Consider the following 23,751-nt stretch of genomic DNA (forward strand, 5'->3'; position numbering starts at 1 on the left):
GCGGCTGGCGACGTAGTATCGACTCGACTAATGCTCGAAGCAGTGCTGGAAGGAATTGACACCATGAATCCTGCAGGGCTGTCCATAGATCCGTAAGTGTACGAGGGAGTGGAGATCTCTTCTGAACAGCATGTTCCAAGGCATCCCAGATACGCTCAATAATGTTCATGTCTGGGGAGTTTGGTGACCAGCGGAAGTGTTTAAACTCAGAAGAGTGTTCCCAGCAATTCTGGATGTGCGGAGTGTCGCATTGTCCTGCTGGAATTGCCCAAGTCCGTCGGAATGCACAATGGACATGAATGGATGCAGGTCATCAGACAGGATGTCACCAGTCAGAGTCGTATCTAGAAGTATTAGGACTCCCACATCACTGCATCTGCACACGCCCCACACCGTTACAGAGCCTCTACCAGCTTGAACAGTTCCCTACTCACATGCAGGGTCATGGACTCATGAGGTTGTCTCCATACCCGCACATGTCCATCCGCTCGATCGGAAGGAGTGGAGTGTGTCTCTTAAAAAGGCGTTAAGAGCATTTTATCACCTTTTTTTAAATAGATGTACTTAACGTTTCTTTTAGATGGTTGTAGGAGTTACGCTATTCAGCCTAGCAGCTACTGCCTTGTGGTCGCTAATCCCTGTATTCGTCACGATACTCATTATTTGTCCAGGATTATTTGTTGCTAAGAGGTCAAGTATGCTTTCTCAACCATTTACGCTTCGAGTGGGCTCATGAACGTATTGTTCAAAATAATTTTCTGAGAAAGCATTCAGTACAATTTCGGATGACGTTTTATGCCTGCCGCCGGCTTTAAACGTATAATTTTCCCAGCATATCGAGGGTAGATTGAAGTCGCCATCGACTATAATTGTATGAGTGGGGTACCTATCTGAAATGAGACTGAAGTTTTCTTAGAAACGGTAAAACGATCCAATTAATAGATTAGTCCGATTGTCAGGTATAATCTCTATCCAAATTATTTCGCAGGAACTAATTCCATTTCACTACAAGGTAAACTACTTCTGACAGCAATAAATACTCCACTACCAACTGTGTTTAATCTATCCTTTCTGAACACTGTTAGGTCGTTTGAAAAAAATTCGACTGAACTTATTTCCGGCTTTAGCCAGCTTTCCGCACCTACAACTATTTGAGCTTCAATGCTTCCCATTAGGGCTTGGGGCCCTGGTTCTTTCCCAACACAGCTACGACAATTTACAACTACAACACATATCGTCTCTACAACTACCTTACTGTGTTTTACCTGCCCCCTTTTAGACAGGCGCCCTTTCTACGATTTTCTGAGACCCTCTAACCTAAAAATCCACCCACTCCCTTCCACACAACCCCCGCAATCCGTGTAGCCGCTTTCTGTGTGTAATGGACTCCTGACCTATTAAGCGGACCCGGAAACCCACCACCCGATGGCGCAAGTCAAGGAATCTACAGCCTACACGGTCACAGAACCGTCTGAGCCTCTGATTCAGACCCTCTACTCGGCTCTGCACCAAAGGCCCACAGTCGGTTCTGTCGACGATGCTCCAGATGGTGAGCTCCGCCTTAATCTGGGAAGCAAGACTGGCAGTCTTTATCATTTCCGCTAGCCGCCCGAAACCAGAGAGAATCTCCTCCGATCCAAAGCGACACACGCATTGGTACCAACATGGGTCACCGTCTGCAGTTGACTGCACCCTGTACTCTTCATGGCGTCTGGAAGCACCCTTCCACATCCGGAATGACTCCAGACGGAGTGCACACTGGATTGCTTCCTATCCTTGGCAGCCATGTTTCTAAAGGGCCCCATTACGCGCCTAACGTTGGAGCTCCCAATTACCAGTAAACCCACCGTCTGTGAATGCCCAGACCTTGCGGGCCGAGAAGCTTCCTCTGGGACAGGGACATTGCATCCGGTTCAGAGACTTCGTCAGCCACAGATAATGCCCGAAACCGTCAAACGAAACGCGGAGGCCCTACGAGCGGCCCCTCGGAAAGTCTTCCGCTGCCTGCCAGACTTTGAAATGATCTCCCACTCGACCACGGGTGAGAGTTCAACCTCAGTGCAGGCAGTACCTGGGGCGGCCACAGCAGTGATCGATCAGCTTGTTTATGGTGTCTTGTTTTGCAGTCGCTTTCAACAGCAATTTGTTTTATTATATTTAATTCTTGTGTGTAGTGTTCTGGTTTAAGAGGAGTTCTGTTTATCCTGTGGAGCATGTGTGTGAAAATGGCACATTTATTCACAAACGCAATATTTCGAACTAAACAGTACACACGTAATAAGTTTTATAATGGTTTATAAGTGTGCTATATCTGCGTGTTTTATAATCAAAGAACCCACTGGTGATGGCGACATTTGTCGCTCAAACCAGTTTAGGAATGAATAACAAAAGTGTTTTTCATCACGGTGGACTCATAATCCTGCTTTTGTATGCAAACACGGACCAGTGGAAGAGTTTCAAGATAAAATTACTGCTTTAGATCCCGCTATCGTGATGGTAGCGGAAGAGCAAAAACTTTCACCGATCAGTTTACTCTTCGGGCAAATGTAGAAAATGTTACTGTTTGCAAGAAGTATTTTCTTGGTACAAATCAGCTGGGGTCGTATTTACCCTTGCATATCGATATCACAGATAACCGTGGAAAACCTATTCTAGGTAATAAGATAAATCATAGCAGTGTAATTTCATACATAAAATCTTTTTCGGCATACTGTATTCACTATTCTAGGAAAGATAATCCTATAAATAAGTATTTGCATCCTGAACTTTCAATTCACAAATTGTACCTCCTTTACTTGGGAAAAAAAAATTGGAATCAGAGGGAACAAAGAGTAAAAGAGAAAACATGTCACAAAATTTTCAGCAACAAATTTAATTTGCACTTTAAGCCTCCTAACAGAGGTACTTGTCGACTCTGTTGTGCTTTAGAAAAGAATGTCCATGCAGCAGATAGGTGAGAAATAAACCCTTGTTACAGAGCAGGAACATATTTGGAGAGCTGAGCAGGCTAGAGCAACATTCCGCACTGGCAAGGAGAAAACCTCAAATAGTGTTTACGCTTGCACATTTGATCTACAAGAGGCCTTACATTTTACAACCCCATCGGCTTACTACTAAAAAAAAACATGCACAGGTACAGTTTGGAAGTACATTGCTTCAGTACTGACATGTATGTTGCTGACGAGGCAAGTGGTGTAAGGAGATCTCAGTATTTTGTCATTGATGTGAAGAAGCATTCAAAGAATAATGACTCCAACGACAAGCATACTATTTTATATTCTGATTGCTGTTGCCGACAGAACTAAAATATAGAAATGCTACTCATTTTTCTGAAGCTGGTTTATGACCTAGGTTTTTCAGCGAATGTAAGAGAGCACGAGTTCCTGGTATCTGGTCATTTGTTTCTCCCAACTGATTATGGATTTGGAATAATTGAATCTGCAACCAAAATGGTGCTACATGTCTACACACTGGAAGATTCAGTCCATCTTTTCAAATCCTCAGAGCGGTATATTCCACAGTTCAAGGTTATCAACATGAAGAGAGAGGAATTCTTATCCACAAAGGCTTTGGAGGATGTAATCACCAATCAAAATAAAAAAAAACTGTTAATGGTCGAGCCTTCAGCTGGCTACACGTAAGGTGGTTACTAGTGGTGAAAGGCTCGCCATTCCAAATGTTTATCAAGCAATCTCTAAATGAAGGTATTTTTTCTTTGAGGTAATCTTAAGCAAAATAAGGGTGGAGAACGATCATTACTATCGTCGTCACCGGTCATTCAGGAGCCCCTGTAGAGAATGCAACGAAAATCTTTGTAGTTAAGAATAAGGACATGATGTATCGCTTACCCTATACACCACGAATTCACCATCACTTCCTCAAGAACCTCCCACTTACTACTGGTTCTGAACGACTCATAATATACCCATAAATCGCCAACTGGTACTATTACTATAAAAAAAGCGAAGGCAAAATAATGTCGATATCTCTGCTGTACATTGTAATTCATCATGAACGATAATGAGAGCTGTCAACATTTCCTAGCCGTTTCGACGTAATAACATCAAGGTTCCTTGCATGAGCGCAGCACTTGCTTTAATTTCCGCGATTGTGAATGATAACCGCCAGCGCTGTCTCCGCTCATGGAACTGTCGTTACGTGCTGAATGGCGGTAACTTTACAGTGTTCAGCGACTCATTCAAAAATTGAGCGACAAAACCAAATTTTATGTAAATATACAAAAACCACCTGTATCTTAATTAAAAATACCGTTTCTATACTGACGATAAGTATGAATACGACCTGTGGTACGTTCCGTAACATTAACAAGAGATGAAAACACGGATACAGATTTCAAGCGTAGCGCCGAATTGTCGTTTTACTCTCGCCTTGGCGGACGGCGCTGAAAAAAGCGGCGCGTTTGACTGCGCTGCAAGACCCTCTTCTATTATTGGAGGCTGTTGACGGCCTGTGTTCCAGCGAACACGGGTGTAGGTTTCCGGATGGACAATGGCGGCCTCAAAACAAAGCGCGGTTTGTTCCGGGGCACAAAAGGGCGCCGGTTTGCATTACGGCCGGCTTGACGCCTCGCCTTCCTGCGCGCGCCTAACTGCCTGTGACGTACCCTGGGTTTGTGACGGCAGGAATGTATACCTGCCACCGCTTCTCACGCTGTTCTGGCTGCTGGCCGGGGAAGTCAGCGGGTAATGTGTACACCCCGAAGCGGCGAACACACTGCAACCAAGTTTTGTAAGCGTATCACACATGATTGTAGACTGTGTACGGGCTGAACAGAAAGGAACGAGCAAATACTTATGGTATCACGTATTAGAATTCATTGTTTACGCCTCCTCATAATACATTAATAATACAATTAATCATGGGGACCGCGCAGGAACAGCACACACCACATGGAACTCTTCCTTACATGTATTGTTCAAAATGCGTTCACGGTTACATCTTGTTAGCTTGTTATAATTACGTCACAGCAGGAATTTTGTGTACTGGGCAATGAAAATCCGCACATGATAATTTCGAGTACTGGGTGGGACTTACAGTGGCCGAGTCGCTCAGAATTTGTAAAGTAAAGCTGTCATCATACCGAAAGTTGGTTCGAAGCCCGCGAAGTTTTGCAAGGCATTGTCCTGTTCAAGATAGTATGCCACTACCTTCCTCCAACCTTCGAAGTGACTTAGGCAACCAGTTGTAGGGGGCCGTGCAGTTTAACGGGAACTTCGAACCTACCCGCAGCTCGTGGTCGTGCGGTAGCGTTCTCGATTCCCGGTGGGGTCAGGGATTTTCTCTGCCTCGTGATGGCTGGGTGTTGTGTGATGTCCTTAGGTTAGTTAGGTTTAAGTAGTTCTAAATTCTAGGGGACTGATGACCATAGATGTTAAATCCCGTAGTGCTCAGAGCCATTTGAACCATTTAAACTTCGAACCTCGTTGCGGCTTGGTATGTTTAAAACGCATAACTCATTGCTACGGATGGAAGTAGCTGTAACTGATGGAGAAAAAAATTAGAAAAGAAGTACATGGGGGAGGAACACGTTTCGATGATGTGTAAGTCAGTCAGTTGAACAGAATGGATAGTGTCTTTGAAAAGAGCTATAAGTAAAACATGACCAATGGAATATGGCTGAACTAAATAATGTGATGCTGAAGTACTGTAATTGGAGTAGGAAATGAGATGGTGAAAGTAATAGAAGAATTATGTTATTTGGGTAGGATAAACCTTACGACTGTAGAATTAAATAAGATACAACATGTAAACTGGCAATATAAATACAACATATTTCACAAAATAGAGAAATATAGGTATAACATAAAGAGAAATATATTGAGTGTTGGAAGAAAAAAATGGTTCGAATGGTTCTGAGCACTATGGGACTTCACTGCTGTGGTCATCATTTCCCTGGAACTTAGAACTACTTGAACCTAACTAACCTCAGGGCATCACACACATCCATGCCCGAGGCAGGATTCGAACCTGCGACCGTAGCGGTCGCGCGGTTCCAGACTATAGTGCCTAGAACCGCTCGGCCACCCCGGCCGAATGTAGACTTACATGGAAGTGAAATGTGGGTGACAAAAACTGTATGTACAAGAAGAGAATGGGCATTTCTGAAATTCGGTGTTACAGAAAAATGTTGAAAATAAGATGGGTAAATAGGATAACTAATGAAGAGGGGAAAAAAGAAATGAATGGCACACTTGATTAAAAGAATGATTTGGTCTATAAGATACACTCTGAGACATCCAGGAATTGTTAATTTGGTATTGGAGTGTTGAGGGGAATTGGGGAAAAATGAAGACGGAGATCAAGGACTGAGCACGGTAAGCAGTTCCAGTGGATGCGGGTTGCAATAATCTTGCTTGGAGAGAATAGACTAGTATCAGCAACTCCATAAAAGCAGTTTCTGGACTGGAAACACAATAACAATATAACGGACGGTTAGTTGGAAAGACTTGAGCACAGTAAGTAGATTTAAAATTGATGCAGGATTGCAGTACTTATGTAAAGATATGGCTTTACAAGAAAAATTATATCTTCCTTAGGGGCATAGTGCAACATTAATGTGGAATGGTAGCTGTTCATAATCTTCATGTCCACTGGTGTACAGTCCTGGAGAGAAAACTCCCAGGAAATAACACGAAAATATCATTATTCGCATTGGAATAGTGGAAGATGTTAAGTAAATTTCTTAAATCATGTTCACTCATTATCTATGAAGTCATCTAAAATTGTTTGCTCCATAAGTAAATCACAGCAAAATATTTATGAACCTGTCAGCATACAAAGATATTTATATCACCATTTAAGCCATAGGTACATTATACACCAACAGGAAGTATCAACACATGGAGGTTTAAAAAAAAAAAAAAAAAAAAAAAAAAAAAAAAAAAAAAAAAAAAAGAGGTGACATTACGTCATAAACTTGAAGCCGGTGTCCGCCATGTTAACTAGCCCAAAACGTTAGATTCATCGCAGTGACACTTCCGGTGACGTCACGCTGGCTTGTATAGTATTACTAGAACAAATATGCATCCAAGAACAGAAAAACGTTCGAAATTGCCTCTCTGACACTATGTTATTCTTGTAAGCTCTATAATTTTTAGTATTTAAAACAGTTATAGCGCGCACACGACAGATATAATGAACAAGAAGCGCTAGTAAACAGTAGTGTGCTAATGTTTAGGGCTACTTAAAATGGCGCCCACCCTGGCTTCAAAACAACGTACAGCGTAAGTCTGTAGTGCCACCTCCCTTCTTTTTTTGCCTACATGTATCGATTTGTAAACTATATCTTTGGAACGAGTGGGCTCCAACTGTTTTTAATTTCCATTGTTTGGCATTGCAGAGCGGTAGTAGTATGTGGCTGTTAAGATGCGTTTACACTGCCATTTGTATCGGCACATGTATGAGATACATGTATATGCGACTTTGCGACATGTATCGCGACTTGTATGAGTTGACAAGTATCAACCTCGTACATGTATGAGCGTGCGTTTACACTGGTTGATATATGTCACTGTGCGATAGCTTTCGACGACGACGATTTGGAAGATTTCACATTTTTATGTGCTGGTACACTTGCTCTTTTGGAAGATGGTAGGAAGAAAAGGCAGAGGAAGCGTAGATGGTGGCAGAGAGAGGTTCTCTCGAATTAACGCTAAAGGATGGCGCATATTTTAGAAATTATGTTAGGATGAGTATGGAGGATTTCCGCGGTTTGTTATCACTTGTGGCTCCTCTTGTGTCCAAAACCAACACAAACTTTCGGGAAGCGATTCCACCAGAGTATCAGTTGGCAGTAACACTCCGTTCTTTGGCCACTGGGGATTCCTCTTCAAACGAAGATTTCATTACAAAACATTTGCATTGTCGCGCGATTGCTAATGCCAACGTCTCACACACGATTGTCGGCATCCGTTGTCAACATTATCACGCGAGGCCGCCGGAATAATAGCAAAAAACTGATATACGTGCCAGATGCATGAAAAAATTATAGAATGTATTACATACTCTGATATATATAAAACTTTTACCTTCACTTCTTGGAATAACACTTGCACAATGGCCTCGCAAACACGAAGAATAATGTTGCATATGGCACTTTTTGATGTTCTATGCAGATACATTAACGTCGAAATGATAGTCGGCACCTCCAAAACTCAAACAGCCGCCAAAGAGCCTGGTACTACGCATGCGCTAATCGTCAAAATAAGCGGCAGGCGACAAGACGACAGGAAATGGTAGTACTGCGCATGCGCGAGTTCAAATGTCGCTCATACATGTCGCGTATATGGCCAAAAAGCGATATACAAAATGTATACGCGACATGTATGAGCTCGAGGGTCCGCATACAAGTTCCGTGAATTTTTGTATGAGGTGATGTATCGCGACATGTCAAATTGACATGTCGCTCATACATGTCGCGATACATGTATCCCAGTGTAAACGTACCTTTACAGAAACAGCTGTAACAAATGTTCACACATTTCGTAGACTGGGCGTACTTTGATGAGTGCGCAATATTGTCTTTGAGGTCTTGATGATGACCAAGCAGGCACAGACGCAGTTAAAGAGAGAGGAGCTGCTAACATTTCTGGAATCCGATGCGCAGAATGCAGCTTCACCACCATTCTGTTGGGTAAATTATTGCATAATATCAGTACTCACAGATGCCTTCTAGCCAGTTTGTGAACTCTACTTACGTATAATACGATACAAGTTAGAGAAAGCATGAAATTTTATGAACATAACTTTTATCTCCCCATATCATTATACTGTTTTCCAGTCTTACCTCTAAAACAATAGTCATTCCTGTTGCTCACGTAGTTAACCGTGCACTCAGCCCGATTCCAAGGATGGATAATCGCTTATTCAGACTCTGTAATAGTTGCATTACATCTGAGTAGTTTGATTTTATCCGTTTACGGCTGTTAATGTTGACGTATTACATGCTTGTGATCAACACCCATATCATACTTGCCGTTACATTTTTATTACGCATTGTTTCACACACTTGTAGGTAAGTGGTTTCCTGGTCTTGGTGCGAGTCAACAGTATTATTTTTCATTTTTGTTCAAAATCTTGATTTCTTTCTCGACTCGTTAACTCTGTATTTTCATTTACATGTCTTCTTGGTTGTGTAATAGTGTTACTATGACAGCACGTTTGTGTCAAATGCTAAAATATTGCCTGAAATCGGTCTTTTATGGGTTTTCTGTGTCCGTTGTTGAGTACTTCGACTCCTTTTCTTGATCTTGCGCACACGAAATTCTGATGGCGGTCAGTTTGAATTAACTGGCATACCCAACGGCGAGATCAGCAAACAAGTATGTACGTTGTCTGCTTTGCAAGTTGTGCTCTACATAAAATACATACGCGCATGAAGGTAACGGCTTTCGATTGATCGAAATTTTTATGAAGTGCGTGTTGAATATTAGCCGCCAACACCAGGGGCTGAGGCAAAAGGGGGGGGGGGGGCTTGGCGTGCTACACAGTTTCCCCCCCCCCCCCCCCCCCCAATGAAGTATTATATTTCACTGGACAAAATGACTTCAGATATCAGGGAATATATTACTTCAACAGATTCAATCATTTTTTACAATTATGTAGCAATATAGGTTGCAATGTATTTCAAATACATTTTAACAAAAGAATATATTATTTATTAATACACATTGGCTGTATATTAATGTACGAGTACCACTTACAATAATCAAGAAAGCTAAATATGTCGGGTATGCCTACCAAAACTTAAATTGCTGACCCCAGACCAAAACTTAGAAATCGCCGGACATATGGGTCAAATCGTATTATTTTCCCGGGCACACACATTCTGTAGACACGTTTTTACCCTGAACCCAAAACAGTTACCAGAAACTACTTCAAACCAAATTTTACCAATTGTCGGTGGGGGACCCCAACTCTCCCTTTGTGAAGCAATATTCCATTGACCGACTTCTAGAATCGCCCCTGACCAGCACCGCATTATTGAAAGGAGACATCATTACATCAAAATATGTATAACTTTGAAATTGTTCCTTCAACACTAACGGTATTCACAATTAGAAATTTGTATTATTTATAGCATTTTATCTACGCTTCAGTTAACGATTGTTGATGGAGAAAGCAACCAGCAACAAATACTTTTAAAATGGCTTTATTTTACTGCTATGATGCCCATCTGTAGATGCCTGCACTAGGTTTACTACAGCATTAGTTTCGTCAGTTGTATGTCGTTGCGCACTGCATAAGAATATTTGAGTATCTAGCGTCACCTTAATTGCCGTGCGGATGACTTGGGTAATAGAGAACACCTCAAGCAACTAAGTTACAAGTCTAGTTTTCGTCCTTACGCGCTTCTAAAAGCATTTGTGGCTGCTTGCGTTCTCCATCAGCAACTCTTAATTAATTTAACTGTTTATCCTCCTGCATGAGTAGTATAAATGAAAGAGCGAGAGGGCGCCCTTATATTAGCAAACAACTTATTGACAGAAACTGCTTTCGTCAGGAATTGTTACGAGAGTCACAGAAGAGGAACCTAAACAGACGCGTAGACATTCCCAAACATACATGGTTCGTTGAGTATCACCGTGAAGATGGCAAAAGGTGTCAAGGATGTCGGAGATGGGCGAAAATACCAATTTACGATAAGGAACCGTCGTCCGGCCGGTCGGTTCTAGGCGCTACAGTCTGGAACCGCGCGACCGCTACGGTCGCAGGTTCGAATCCTGCCTCGGACATGGATGTGTGTGATGTCCTCAGGTTAGATAGGTTTAAGTAGTTCTAAGTTCTAGGGGACTGATTACCTCAGAAGTAAAGTCCCATAGTCCTCAGAGCTATTTGAACCGTGGTCCGGAAATCATTAAGTCGAAAGTTATAAGCGAAAATGTGGACATTTTAAATTTAGTTTTCGTCTGAAGACAATGTTAAAAATCGAAGCAGACACATCTTTCCAATAATTTTATTTACTGCACAACTTACTGAAGGTTGTTCACAGTAGCATTTCCTAGCTTACATGCGGACATGAAATACTGTATTTCGGCTGGGCAAAACCCAAATACGTTGTTACTCTAGTAGTAACAAATGGCACTATATTAAGACTTTTAAGAATGGTTTGAAACAGTCAGTGTAACTGAAATAACTGACGTAGCACCCATTTCACTTTTTCTTTACCCCGGATTAACTTCCTTGTTGTTTGCCGGTGGAGTTTAACGCGCTGTTGCCATCTTGTACTGTAGTTTTGCAACATAACTGTATAATTTAGTTGGAAAATCGAGGAAACAAATCCCAAATGCTTGTGCTCCACAGTGAGTTCCAAGCGGTAGGATGCTTCACCCACGCTGACTCCGTGGCGCAACGGTAGCGCGTCTGACTCCAGATCAGAAGGTTGCGTGTTCAAATCACGTCGGGGTCAAAATATTTTTCTTGCGTATGACCAAATGAGAAGAAAAACATGTAAGCAAAAGATTTGTTATAAAGTAAAACAACACAACTACAGTTTATAAAGAATCAAAATTGGTTGTAAGTCAGTTGACCGTTTGACATGGTAAGAATGAAATATCAGCCTCAAGTGACTTGTTAGCGTCATTGGTAATTGTTAAAGAATATTGCTTTCTCTATGATTAGTAACGACTGACAAGTTATATGCACTTAAGCGCTGGTTAACACACACAATTGTCACCAAATTTTGAAAATATTCATTTCATACAACAAAAAGGATAACTTAATTCGCAATGGGTGTAAAGCGTTTACAAACGCCACACTTATCTTTCCATGTGCGTCTTACTGACAATTACCGACAGCGACCTGAGGTGCAGTGAGCGAAACACGACATGGTCTGCTGGTTTAGCCATTCGGATTTAGTTTTTTTTTCTTGGTCTTACAAAATTTGCCATCATCTACTTCAAATATAAACATACGGGCCTAAAACAGCGACGCGGTACTTATTACTACTGGCTTACCGCTATTCACTGACAGATGGCCGCCTGATAGCTGTGGGGAACTGGCGCCGATCAAGCATGCAATAGCCAGCAGTGCAAAAACGGCGATTTGGTGGACCTCATACATCGATTGCACAACGACAGGGAAGAAGAGTAGGGGCTGAAATGACTGGATGAGTAAACTGTAATGCGACATTATTTTTCAGTTTTATAAATCAATTACTACATACGCATTTAGCAGAGTACGAGTTCTCACATGTTTCACGAATTTGTTCTCTCTTGTAGGTCTCATTAAACGAAGGGTAAAGGATGACCATTAGGTCTAAGAAAGAGGTGGCGAGTAACGGTCTAAAGTGCTTTAAACAACTCGCAAAAACGAGACAGGATCAAATGAAATATACATTTTTTCAGAATCTCGATTTTTTTAAAAATCTTATCTAATCTCGTGCAGCCTCTCACAGATCTCACGACACTCATTCCTTTGTAGATTACCGAGATGTTTCGTATCCATCACACCCGTCTCTGAGTCGTACTGGAAAACTGGCAGAGGGTATTTCGTAACAGTGGGGAGCGAATGAATACTGAGGCCCTCCACACACTGAGCGACTCAAAAGCAATTCGTTGCCGACGTGAAATGGTGACGGGTCGGCAGCGAATCACTTGATGTGCACTTCCAAAGCGAGGCCCGCTCGGAAGACAGACTTTGGCGCGTACGTCACACTGCAGGTCTTCGTTGATGATGTTTGGTTTGTGGGGCGGTCAACTGCGCGATCATCAGCGCCCGTAGAAAGTCCCAATTTTCACACAGTCCAATTTTTACACAATCCAATTATAGGCACTGTCACGAATGATGGTGATGAAATGATGAGGACAACACAAACACCCAGTCCCAGGGCAGAGAAAATCCCCAACCCGGCCGGGATCGAACTCGGGAACCCGTGATCGCAGGTCTTCGAGTACCAGCAACCGTCTCTGGCGTGGAGCGAGTATCTTTTTTAGACGAGTTTAACAGTTCTTCTCTGCGAATTTAAATGCATGCAAGTACTCGATAGCACACGACGAAATTAAGACCTTCAGTTGGTACTATTTCAATGAAATATTGATTTCCCGTGGGCCCTCCATGGAGCCGAGCGTTGCCGATGTGTGGCGGACAAGCCTACTAGCGTGAGTAAAAAGTTCGTTGCAAGGCCCGTGTATGTCATTGGCCCGGTTAAAAAGGGTTCCGTAAACGACGCGACTGCGCAGTGACTCCGTAGACAGTCGCTTGCAACGCGTTGTCAACCAGTTGTCGACGATTCGGCGACCGTGCTCTCAAGCGGTCTGGCTTGCGTCGTGTTCACGAACACAGCTCCATATTGGTTCACTTTGAAGACGAACAAGCAGGTCGTGAACATTAGCTTTCTATAGGAAAGCCGAGCGTTCCCAGTTACTACAAGCTCCGAGGCTACTGCAGGAGAGATTGACAGAGAAAGCGGAGTGTGAAGTGGGAAGAGATACATGTGTACACCTATTGTTTAAAATAAATTACCGGTATGTCAACGGAAACAACAATACAAAAAATTGTAACTCACATCGGTAGTATTCCTTTGTGTGACTAGCAGCCTCTGTCGCTCAATAAAATTACATTGTCAAGTGGAAATGAACAGTGAAAAGCCACATATCTCCGGTACGTATGAATACAATGGTGCTAACCTACAAATGATCTAACGAACGCAAACCAGCATCACAAAAAGCACACAAACCATTTCAAGATATTTGGGTTTTCAAAATAAAAGTAACGATGTGTTATGGCGGAAAAAGTCAACTGCACCAAATCACAGTAGCACTGTTTAGTCGTTCTGTAAAAAGCTATGAACTTCGAATCGGTCGGTTATAGTTCACTGGTTGCTATTAGGTTGGTGCATAAGTTATTTGCGTTTCTGTTTTGCATGTTGCTATAACAATTCCTATGGATTTATTTATCGATTGTTATTTTCGATTTGTAGTTTACTGTAACTATTTGAGTTTACATATTTGGAGGTAGCGAGGGTGTAGTTGTGGAAGTTATAAAATGGAGTGCCTGCTGAGGTCAGTAGAGGGATGACAGCAGCGGAAGTAGCCAGAAACACTTGCGCCGTGTATGGGGACAATGCCATTGGCCAGATCTCGGCAAAAAACTGTTTCTCTCGTTTTAAGGAGGATCGTTTTGATCAGTGACTTTCTACATTCAGGAAGAGCTTCGAGTTTTGATGAAGATCGTTTAAACGCATAATGCACAATGATCCCCGGCATTGTACTCGATGAATGGCAGATATGACGAACTGTGATCATTCCACCATTGTGCGGCATTTGCATGTGATGGGGAAGTTTCAAAAACCGGAAATCGGGTGTATGGATACCTCATGCACTAGGCCAAATTCACAGAAATCTGCGGGTGGCCAAATGTGCATCTCTGCTTGCTCCTCATCAATTGGTTCGTGAATAACATGGATCATTCCTATCCTGTATCGTTACTGGTGACGGGAAGTGGTGTCTTTATGCTAACATAAATCAAAAGAATGGAATGGTTCAGCCCAGCCGGGAGGGATTAGCCGAGCGGTCTAGGGCGCTGCAGTCATGGACTGTGCGGCTGGTCCCGGCGAAAGTTCAAGACCTCCCTTGGCATGGGTGTGTGTGTCTGTCCTTAGGATAATTTAGGTTAGGTAGTGTGTAAGCTTAGGGACTGATGACCTTAGCATAAGATTTCAGACGCATTTGAACATTTTTTTGGTTTAGCCCAAACAAAGCAGCAACTCCCCGTATAAAGACCTGCGCGTAACCACGAAAGATAATGTTTTGCATCCTCTGGTGTGCTACGGATTGCTTCATTTCTGACGTTTACTGTCAACAACGAAGGCGTCTTGCAGACGCAATCCAGAAACAACGACCAGAAAGACTGCGTGATGTGACGTTACTCCACGACAACGGCCGCAGGCATTCTGCTAGTGACAAAAAACGCTATACTAGGGTTGGGTTGGAAACTCATTGCGCACCCACCTTACTCACCTGATCTTGCGTGCTCAAATTTTCACCTTTCCCGCTCTATCAAGCAACTGTCAAGGAAAATTCGTCCTAAAACCACGTGATTTCTACCGTCGCGGAATCGTAAAATTACCCCAGTTTTGGCAGATGGTTGTAAGCAGTGAAGTCTGTATTATGTATTGTGTTGATTAAACTTATGGAGAGACGCTAGAGACATATACACCAACCCAATATATACAGCTTGCACTTTACACTTCTGCGTATGTACGGATAAATCGAGAATTTTCTTCGTTTTTTTATTAGTGTGAAATAATAATAGAGAACTACATTGTCCTCTGAGCTTGAATCTGTGCAGGACATGCCGAGTGTATCCGAAAGATGCTCTTGTGCGATAAACAATACACCCTCTCCTCCTCGCTCTCACACGAAAACTGCAGTTTCTCATTTCTGACACGTGAGTTGCCCCTTGTGCGGAACTGCGTTGCCAGCTAATCGGCAACCAGTTGCCGAAGTAGATCGCCTGCCTGTTGCGCTCCTTTTCAGTCTCCGTGTGCGGACGGCTTGACTGTTTATATTAGACCTGGCCACTGTTTCTATGTTTCGATACAGTGTATCGATACGTGGAACTGTTTCAGTGTTTCGGAACGGTTGTGGTTCACTGTTTCGAAACAGTGGTGTTTCATTCCGCCCCTGTCTCGGACCAGATTCGATCTCGAGCCAACCACAGAAACTGTATCGTTGTTTCAAAATAAGGCTGTTTCAGTCCACCTGTGCCTGGAACGGACTAACTGTATCGAAACAGTGATGTTTCATTCCACTCTGTGTCGGACGAGATTCGGGCTCGGCACAGGTACTGAAATATAACATACCACTTCACGAAACTCTTTCAAGAGTGTCGAAATCTTTTTGACAAGCATTAGCAGGAAGCTTAAGATATCCGAAAATAAAGCTTCGTTTCTAGCTGACTGTCCTGTTTCGAAATGGTGTAACATCTGCTTTATAAACACTAACTAAACAATAAAACAACGCATACTATTCACATTCAAAATAATAAATATGTGAAAATCATTCAGTTAAATTACACTTTTTTTTATAACATACGCTTCTCTGTTCATGTACAGTAATCATATTAAGAAACGCAAGTAAGCCTACAACATTTTGAATAAAAAAAGGCGTAGAGTAACAGTTATTAGACATATACATAAATTTGATGTAGGTATAATTGCAAGCAATCTGTTTGACAAATCGCTGATAGTGTAATGGTGTACGGGAAGGGTTGGGAAGCATGGTGAATTTATAGTAACGGTTCGAAACACCTTGAAAGACAAAAAATGTTTGTTATATTTTGTTATTTATTTGAATTATTTGGCGTTATTTGTGAGTGTATAGTCAATGTGCCTATTACCCACAATGATTCCCTTTGTGTAGATGGAAATGAGCAGGATGGGTATATTACCCATACTAACGGAATGTGGGACTCCCAGTAGAATATCCGTTGTTTCTGCAGTTTGCTCCCACCTCCAGTTCCGTTCGTGGTGGTTCTTCTGTCTTCAGCTATGGCTGTCCTGAGCCAATTGAAAAGTATGAAAGTCACGCGACACGAAAGCAGCGCATTTGCTGCAGGAAATACGAAACTGCCAAGACGCCTAAGTGATAGTTTCATACTTTCTGCGACATGATTAGCGCTCTCGCACCTCGTGTGTGTTTATATGGACATACTTATACAGTAGACATTCAAGATGGTAAAATGTGTAGGTTTATTAGATTACAAAAAACAAACTGTTTCACTGTTTCGAAACAGCGTATCGGAACATCACATTGTACTGTTTCATTTGTTTCGGAACAGTTACGTGTTTCAGTTTGCCCATCTCTAGTTTATATTCCTCAACCTATTTTCCAACTTGTTCTTCCGTTATGTGTTTGTCTTGTAACACTTATATCGATTAGAAGTAGGTTTATATTATGTAACTGTGTATCTGCAATTATGGAGTGTGCATTCTTTGTTAATAAAGTCCTTGATTTGTGACAGGAAAATTAGAGTTCTGTAATGTGTATATGAAAAAAGCAAAATGATTTGTTAAAATGATAATTATTATAATATGTGTATGTTCATGCTTAGGGCACTTGCATTTGTAATATATAAAAGATATAGGGAAGTCCCGCGCAACGGAAGTGGCATCGCGCGATGTAAAAGGTGGTTTTGGCGGTCGAACTGAGCGGCTCCTTGGCGTGGACGGTACGCAGTATGTGGCTAACCGTAGCACGGTACACTTCGACGTTGCTAAGAGAGGCAATTCGAAGATGCTTTACAATGGATTTGCCTCGGGTGTGGATCTGGCTATTATTTGGTATTCTCGGCAAAAAGGGATGACTCTAATATGGTGAAAATCCGAAGCCAAGAAGAGATTTTATAGAGAATTCGAACATCAAGAGCCGTGAGTACAGGTTAGCCGCCATGTAACTTGCCACCTATCTTCGGCACTGTTTCACTAACTTCATACATTCAATAATGTATATGGGCATGGGCCAGTTAATTTGTGTGTGGTTTGAATAATAATCACAAAAACAAATTTGCGTCCGGAACCATATTTTCTATCCTGATCACGAGCCTATGCAGGGTCCTCAGCTAAGTGCTACTAAAACCGAGTATCCTGATTTAAATGTACAATTCTTGCATTCAAGTGTTTTAAAGTTATTTTTGCCTAATGTAAAAGGAGTAGTAAAAGTTAAAGTTAAAACCACAGAAGTGAAGTTAGATAGGATTTTGCTAAAGTATCCCTAGTTTATCACATAGTTTTGTAGGAATACAGTACAAGATTGTGAAAATATTACTGTCTAAAATAATTGCTTCACAGGCGATAAAAAGGCAAATAACTTAAGCTCATTCTCAAAAATAGTGTGGTTTTGATTTGTATCATGAATGGTTCCTTTTTTGAAGTTAATTATGCCTAATACAGGGCGTTTCAAAAAGAAAGAGCAGATTTCAAACATTTATTTCTCAAAAACTACAAATGATAGAAACACAATTCAAACGTTTCTTGTCAGAGAAAGGTTCAAAGTTTTTCAATGGTCCGCGCAGAAGTTCCATGCAAATCCGCAGTGGCGCTGGCGTTTGTTTGTAGGAAAATGGCGACGACACCACAGGAACGATCATTTTGTGTGCTGCAATTTGCAAAGTTAGAGTCCATTGTTGGTGTGCAACGTGCATTCCGCCGTCAATTCAACAAACAGCCGCCTCGTCATAAGCAAATTTATGAGTGGCATCACAGATTCGTAGAAGATGGTTGCATCTGCAAGCGAAAAAGCACGGGTCGTCCACGCACATCGGATGAAAATGTCGAGCGTGTCCGTGCAGCTTACGAAAGGAGCCCTAGAAAATCCACGACACGGGCAAGTCACGAACTAAACATGTCTAAAACAACGGTATGGCGCGTTCTGAGTAACCGTCTGCACATGAAGCCGTACAAACTGCAGTTATTGCAAGCATTGCGTCCTGACGACCACAACAAAAGGTTCGAATTTTCAACTGCAATTCTACAGGACATGGAAGAGGACAATTTTGCCGAACGATTAATTTTTTCAGATGAATCAACGTTTCACATTTCTGGTAAAGTTAATCGGCATAACGTACGAATTTGGGCGAGTGAAACTCCGAGGGACGTTATTCAACATGAAAGAGACTCACCAAAGGTTAACGTCTTTTGTGCAATTTCGGTAAACAAAGTTTATGGACCTTTCTTTTTCATGGAGAAAACTATCACAGGAACCATTTACCTGGACATGTTAGAAAACTGGCTATTTCCTCAACTTCAGGAAGATTCAAATCACTTCATCTTCATGCAAGATGGCGCCCCACCACACTTCTCTGAACCTGTACGACGGTACCTAAATAACACCATTCCAGGACGGTGGATTGGAAGAGCAGGAGCACAAGATCAATGTCATCGTCTGTGGCCTCCCAGGTCACCAGACCTTACTCCCTGCGATTTTTATTTGTGGGGGTACATAAAGGACTGTGTTTATGTCCCACCTATGCCCGCTACTCTTCAAGAGGTACGACATCGAATTGTTGCGGCCGTGAATTCGGTAACTAAAGACCAGTTGCGTCGTGTGTGGCAAGAAATGAGATACCGGTTTGATATTTGTCGTGTAACAAATGGTGCTCATATTGAGGTACAGTTTTGATATTTGTTGTGTAACATTTGGTACTCATATTGAGTGAAGGACCGTTGGAATTGTGTTTCTATCATTTGTAGTTTTTGAGAAATAAATGTTTGAAATCTGCTCTTTCTTTTTGAAACGCCCTGTATTGTGTTTTAATGTCTTACAAAGTAAATTATGAACTACTCCAAGTGAAGTGAATGATTATCTTTTTTCAATTAGTTTTTTTTATGTTTTACTGTAATAAACAGAGAGAGAGAGTTGACTAGAGAAACTATAATAGTTTATGGATACCGATCATATTCTTCACTTAAGAAAAAATTGAACTGTTACTGTTGCTGAGGAAAACTGATGTATTTAGAGGAACACAGACAGTGTATTCATGAGATTATTCATATTTGTTGATTTTTTTACGTCAGTTAAGATAAAAGTCCCTAATGTCCAAATTAAGTACTGCACTTCATGCAATAACATTTCAGTAGTTGATTAAGTAATGCTCACAAGTGTAGCTGTCATTGGTATGAGCTTGGTGCAAAATTACTTCTTATAACTTACTGATGTGTGTGCGTTATTGGTAACTGCTGCTACACACAGTTCAGAGTGCACTGTGTCAGTTTGTATCCTGTTTGCTATCAAAGAGAAATCTCAACGAAAGTAATTTCAATAACCAATATTCAATTTTCTTAAAAGTATATTTCCAAATTAACGTGCCTACTTGGGCTCGCGCCCGTTAATTTTTTTTTTTATTCACTTATGATTTTATCACTTTCATTAACTCCCTAGGTTAAAGTCCGTTTGGTTTTTTTCTGTTAATTTCACCAAATTCAAAATTGTAACCCGATATCTTTGCCCATTAGAAACATGCGTGGTCAATCTTAAAAATCCTCCCAGAGGGTAACATCAGCTTGTTTCACTGCAACAATAATACGGTGCGGAAATAATTTGTAATAAACACAGCGCACAAATTACGATGACGTCATAGTGCCTGTATCAAGTTTTTGTAACTAAGTCAACGACAGGGCGGACAGCAAAGGAAATCAACAGAAAAGTGAAAGTGGCATAGAGTGCTTTTGAGAAAGCAAATGGAGCTTTTACAACTAAGCTCCCACTGCGCGTGAAACGAGAAATTTATATTTAATGTGTACTGCCAGTTTTGAATTATGGCATTGCGACATTTTATATCGCCTCACAGTAGTGTCTAGAGTTACGTAAACTACGGGATGTGACAGGCAGCAGAGGTTTACCTCTCACATTAGATACTACAGAGCGTTCTTTCATTTTGTTGGCTACCTGCCAAGTTCGGCACGTGGCGTGAAATTCCACGTTTCTCTACTCTGCGGAGCGTGAAATAAGTGATCTGGTATGTCAGATTTTTGCCTTGTGGAGAGGAAAGTGACCAATGAAATGTGACGTCGTTTTACATTACAAGCAGAATATTTGCGCCGCCAAATTGTATGGCTTAAAACATCGTATCTGGTGTTTGCTTGTTTTTTTTTTTTTTGTTTTTTTTTTTTTTTTTTTCTTTTCTCTCACAGAGTACGTAGTATGAATATAAACTGTTTCAAAGCATCAGCAAATTCAGGATTTCTCGAAAACGTTTCCTTTTAGCTACAATTTTTTTGTAATAGAATGACGAGAAACTACATATCGGTAGGTAAAGGCTTCCTGCAGTTGATGATTTTAGTCTTCTAACCTTGGTTCTACGAAAGTATACCGTTTTAATGCTGCGGCGCAGTGGTGATCTATCAACAGCGCGTCTTTTTGGTATAGTCTGCATGTTAAATACCAAATCATGACATGCAGATACGGTCTTTAGACAGCGTACTCCATTTATGCAAGGCTAGTTGCTTTGTCCAATATGTAGCGTAGTTGGTAGCATCGCGATTTAGGAGTTGCGAAGAAAAAAGTATCTGGTTCGCGTCCACCGCTTTTCATTTTTTATTTCACCTTTCGTTTTCTAAAAGATTCTGGATCTTTCTTATTAATTTCATAGAAGAATTCTCTCAAAAGTCTACGTCTTTAATTATCAATAATTCATTTGCTCCAATTCTTGTTGCAAAGGCCGACGATCGAAATGTTTCCTTGGTGCACAGCAATCTTAACGTGACTACGTCTCAAAGTAAATACAAATTAGACACGAAGTTTCTGCAATTGTGAAACTTTCTGTAAAATATACTGAAACGTCCCCTTAGAAAAATTAATGAATTATTGTGCTGATAAACCTCTTAAGTTATTTGATTTTCAAACAGCTGAGCAGAACTGAACGTACTCAGACATTTCTCTCTTTACTTATTCTGATCAACACTAAACTGACACAATATTTTTAGCGCAACGCAATCTGACTTTAAATAATCCCTACAAAAGAATGGCCCTGACTGACAAATAACCTATACCTTTCATGAATCACTTACCTCACAAAAATCGTCGTTACTCGACTACTGCAATACAGCGATCGCCAATACTGTCAGCTAAATAAAAGATTCTAACTACTGAAGGCACTAACTACGGATAGCCGGCCGAAGTTCTGGCGCTGCAGTCTGGAACCGCAAGACCGCTACGGTCGCAGGTTCGAATCCTGCCTCGGGCATGGATGTGTGTGATGTCCTTAGGTTAGTTAGGTTTAACTAGTTCTAAGTTCTAGGGGACTAATGACCTCAGCAGTTGAGTCCCATAGTGCTCAGAGCGATTTTGAACCAACTACGGATAGGCATAGTAAGCAAATAAAAGATTTTGATAGAGAACAAACAATGTATTTACCTTAATAGTGTTCAAAAGTCATATATATATATGTATATATATATATATATATATATATATATATATATATATATATATATAATATCAGTTCATGACATCCAGTCTTACAAATTTACTCTTTCTGATGGACACACGTCCAGATCATCCACTCTCAAAACTCCGCTATCTCACTCCCCACATCCACCACTTCTGGCGGCTCACCTCCAACTGCGCAACGCTACGCGCTGTTCACATGCAACAGCCCAACACTACAATAGCGAATATTACAACAATGCCAACTAGCCACAGACTGCACACAGCACAGCCAGTGATTTTCATCCAGAGCGCTACGTGGCGTTATCAATATAAAAACCTAAACAGCCTACTTACAATACGTAACTATCTCTGACACATGTGTGTAATTTGCTGGTAAATATCTTTTTCAGTGACGGTAAGCAGCTTCGAAAAAATCTTTTCTTCCATTCGAATTAAATTACAAAACGAATTTCGATCTTGAAACCTTTGTGGTGAAGTACGTTATTTCAGAGTACAGGTAATCAGTGCAACATGAAGAGTATGGATATTATGCGTGCGCATACTGACACTATACCTCGACTATATTCAATTTAGAACAGAAAATGGTATGATAATTCAAGTGAGTTAATGAATAACTTCTATTGGTATGTATGTCAGGTAGTGGTACAGCGTTATGTAGTGTTTCTCTACCAACATTTCGCTGCTCAAGCCATCGACGAGTCCACACTCCGCGAATTTTCTTCGGTCTTCTTCGACAATCGCTGCCAGAGTTAACGCAGCTATTTTCCGCGCGTCCAGTTTCGAAAAGGAACTGTGTGGTCTGCGGGCCAAATAAAGCCAACAACGGTCGCTGGAGAGGGTTAAGAGCGCAAATGACGTTAACCGGCTCTTCTCGTTTGACGCCGGCGCTAATCTCGTAGAGCCGGATGCCCCGTCCACGTCAACGGTAGCTGCCTCGTCCCGTGTGAAGACGGCTTAACGATCAGCCAGTGACGTTGGCATCTGCCTTGTTGGGACGCAGCCTCCAGTGGAAGCGTTGAATGGTTCCCCTGCTCGGAGCCGACCGCTATCTAAACTCTGGGGCGACATGTTTCAAAATACTGTCACAGCGGACTCAGATAGCGCGGAGGACAGGCGTCAACAGCGGAGTCCATTCTCTAGTTGGTCGCTTTTTTTCTTCTTCTTTTTACTTGTAGACCCGAGGTTATCGGCAAGCGGCGGGAATCCGGCCTACTTATCTCAGCCCGAAAATAGATGATTCACCCATCACTGCCGTTTAGGATCGGAAATATACTTCGTTCAGCAGATTTCGAGTCCCTTTCTTCCTCTTCGTCATTTTTCTTCTCTATAAGCCAGATGTTATGGAAGCTACACTGTAGCGCCAAAGAAACTGATGTAGGCATGTATATTCAAGCACAGAGATATGTTAAAAGGCAGAAAACAGCGTTGCGGTCGGCAACGCCTCTATAATACAAGTGTCTGGCGCAGTTGTTAGATCGGTTACTCTTGCTACAATGCCAGGTTATCAAGATTTAAGTGAGTTTGAACGTGGCGTTATAGTCGCGGCACGAGCGATGGGACACAGCGTCTCCGAGGTAGTGACGAAGTGGGGATTTTCGTGTACGACCATTTCACGAGTGTACCCTGAATATCAAGAATCCGCTAAAACATCAAATCTCCGACATCACTGCGACCGGAAAAACCGGAAAAAGATCTTGCAAGAATGGGGCCAACGACGATTCAAGAGAACGGTTCACCTCCACAGAATTGCAACCTTCCGCAAATTGCTGCAGATTTCAGTGCTAGGCTGTCACCAAGTGCCATCGTGGGAACCATTCGACGAAACATCATCGATATGGACTTC

General features: G+C 41.7%; 1 protein-coding gene and 1 non-coding gene across 2 annotated transcripts in view; one reads left to right on the forward strand and one right to left on the reverse strand.

The window, feature by feature from the left end:
- LOC126161233 (frizzled-9-like) overlaps window positions 1-23,751 on the reverse strand; it is a 384,093-nt gene that overhangs the window by 78,281 nt on the left and 282,061 nt on the right. The gene's annotated exons all lie outside the window — the stretch shown is intronic.
- Trnaw-cca (transfer RNA tryptophan (anticodon CCA)) lies at window positions 11,357-11,428 on the forward strand. The gene has a single exon. It is a non-coding gene; the product is annotated as a tRNA-Trp (tRNA).

Source organism: Schistocerca cancellata, chromosome 2 (genome assembly GCF_023864275.1).
Source record: "Schistocerca cancellata isolate TAMUIC-IGC-003103 chromosome 2, iqSchCanc2.1, whole genome shotgun sequence".
Taxonomy (NCBI): domain Eukaryota; kingdom Metazoa; phylum Arthropoda; class Insecta; order Orthoptera; family Acrididae; genus Schistocerca; species Schistocerca cancellata.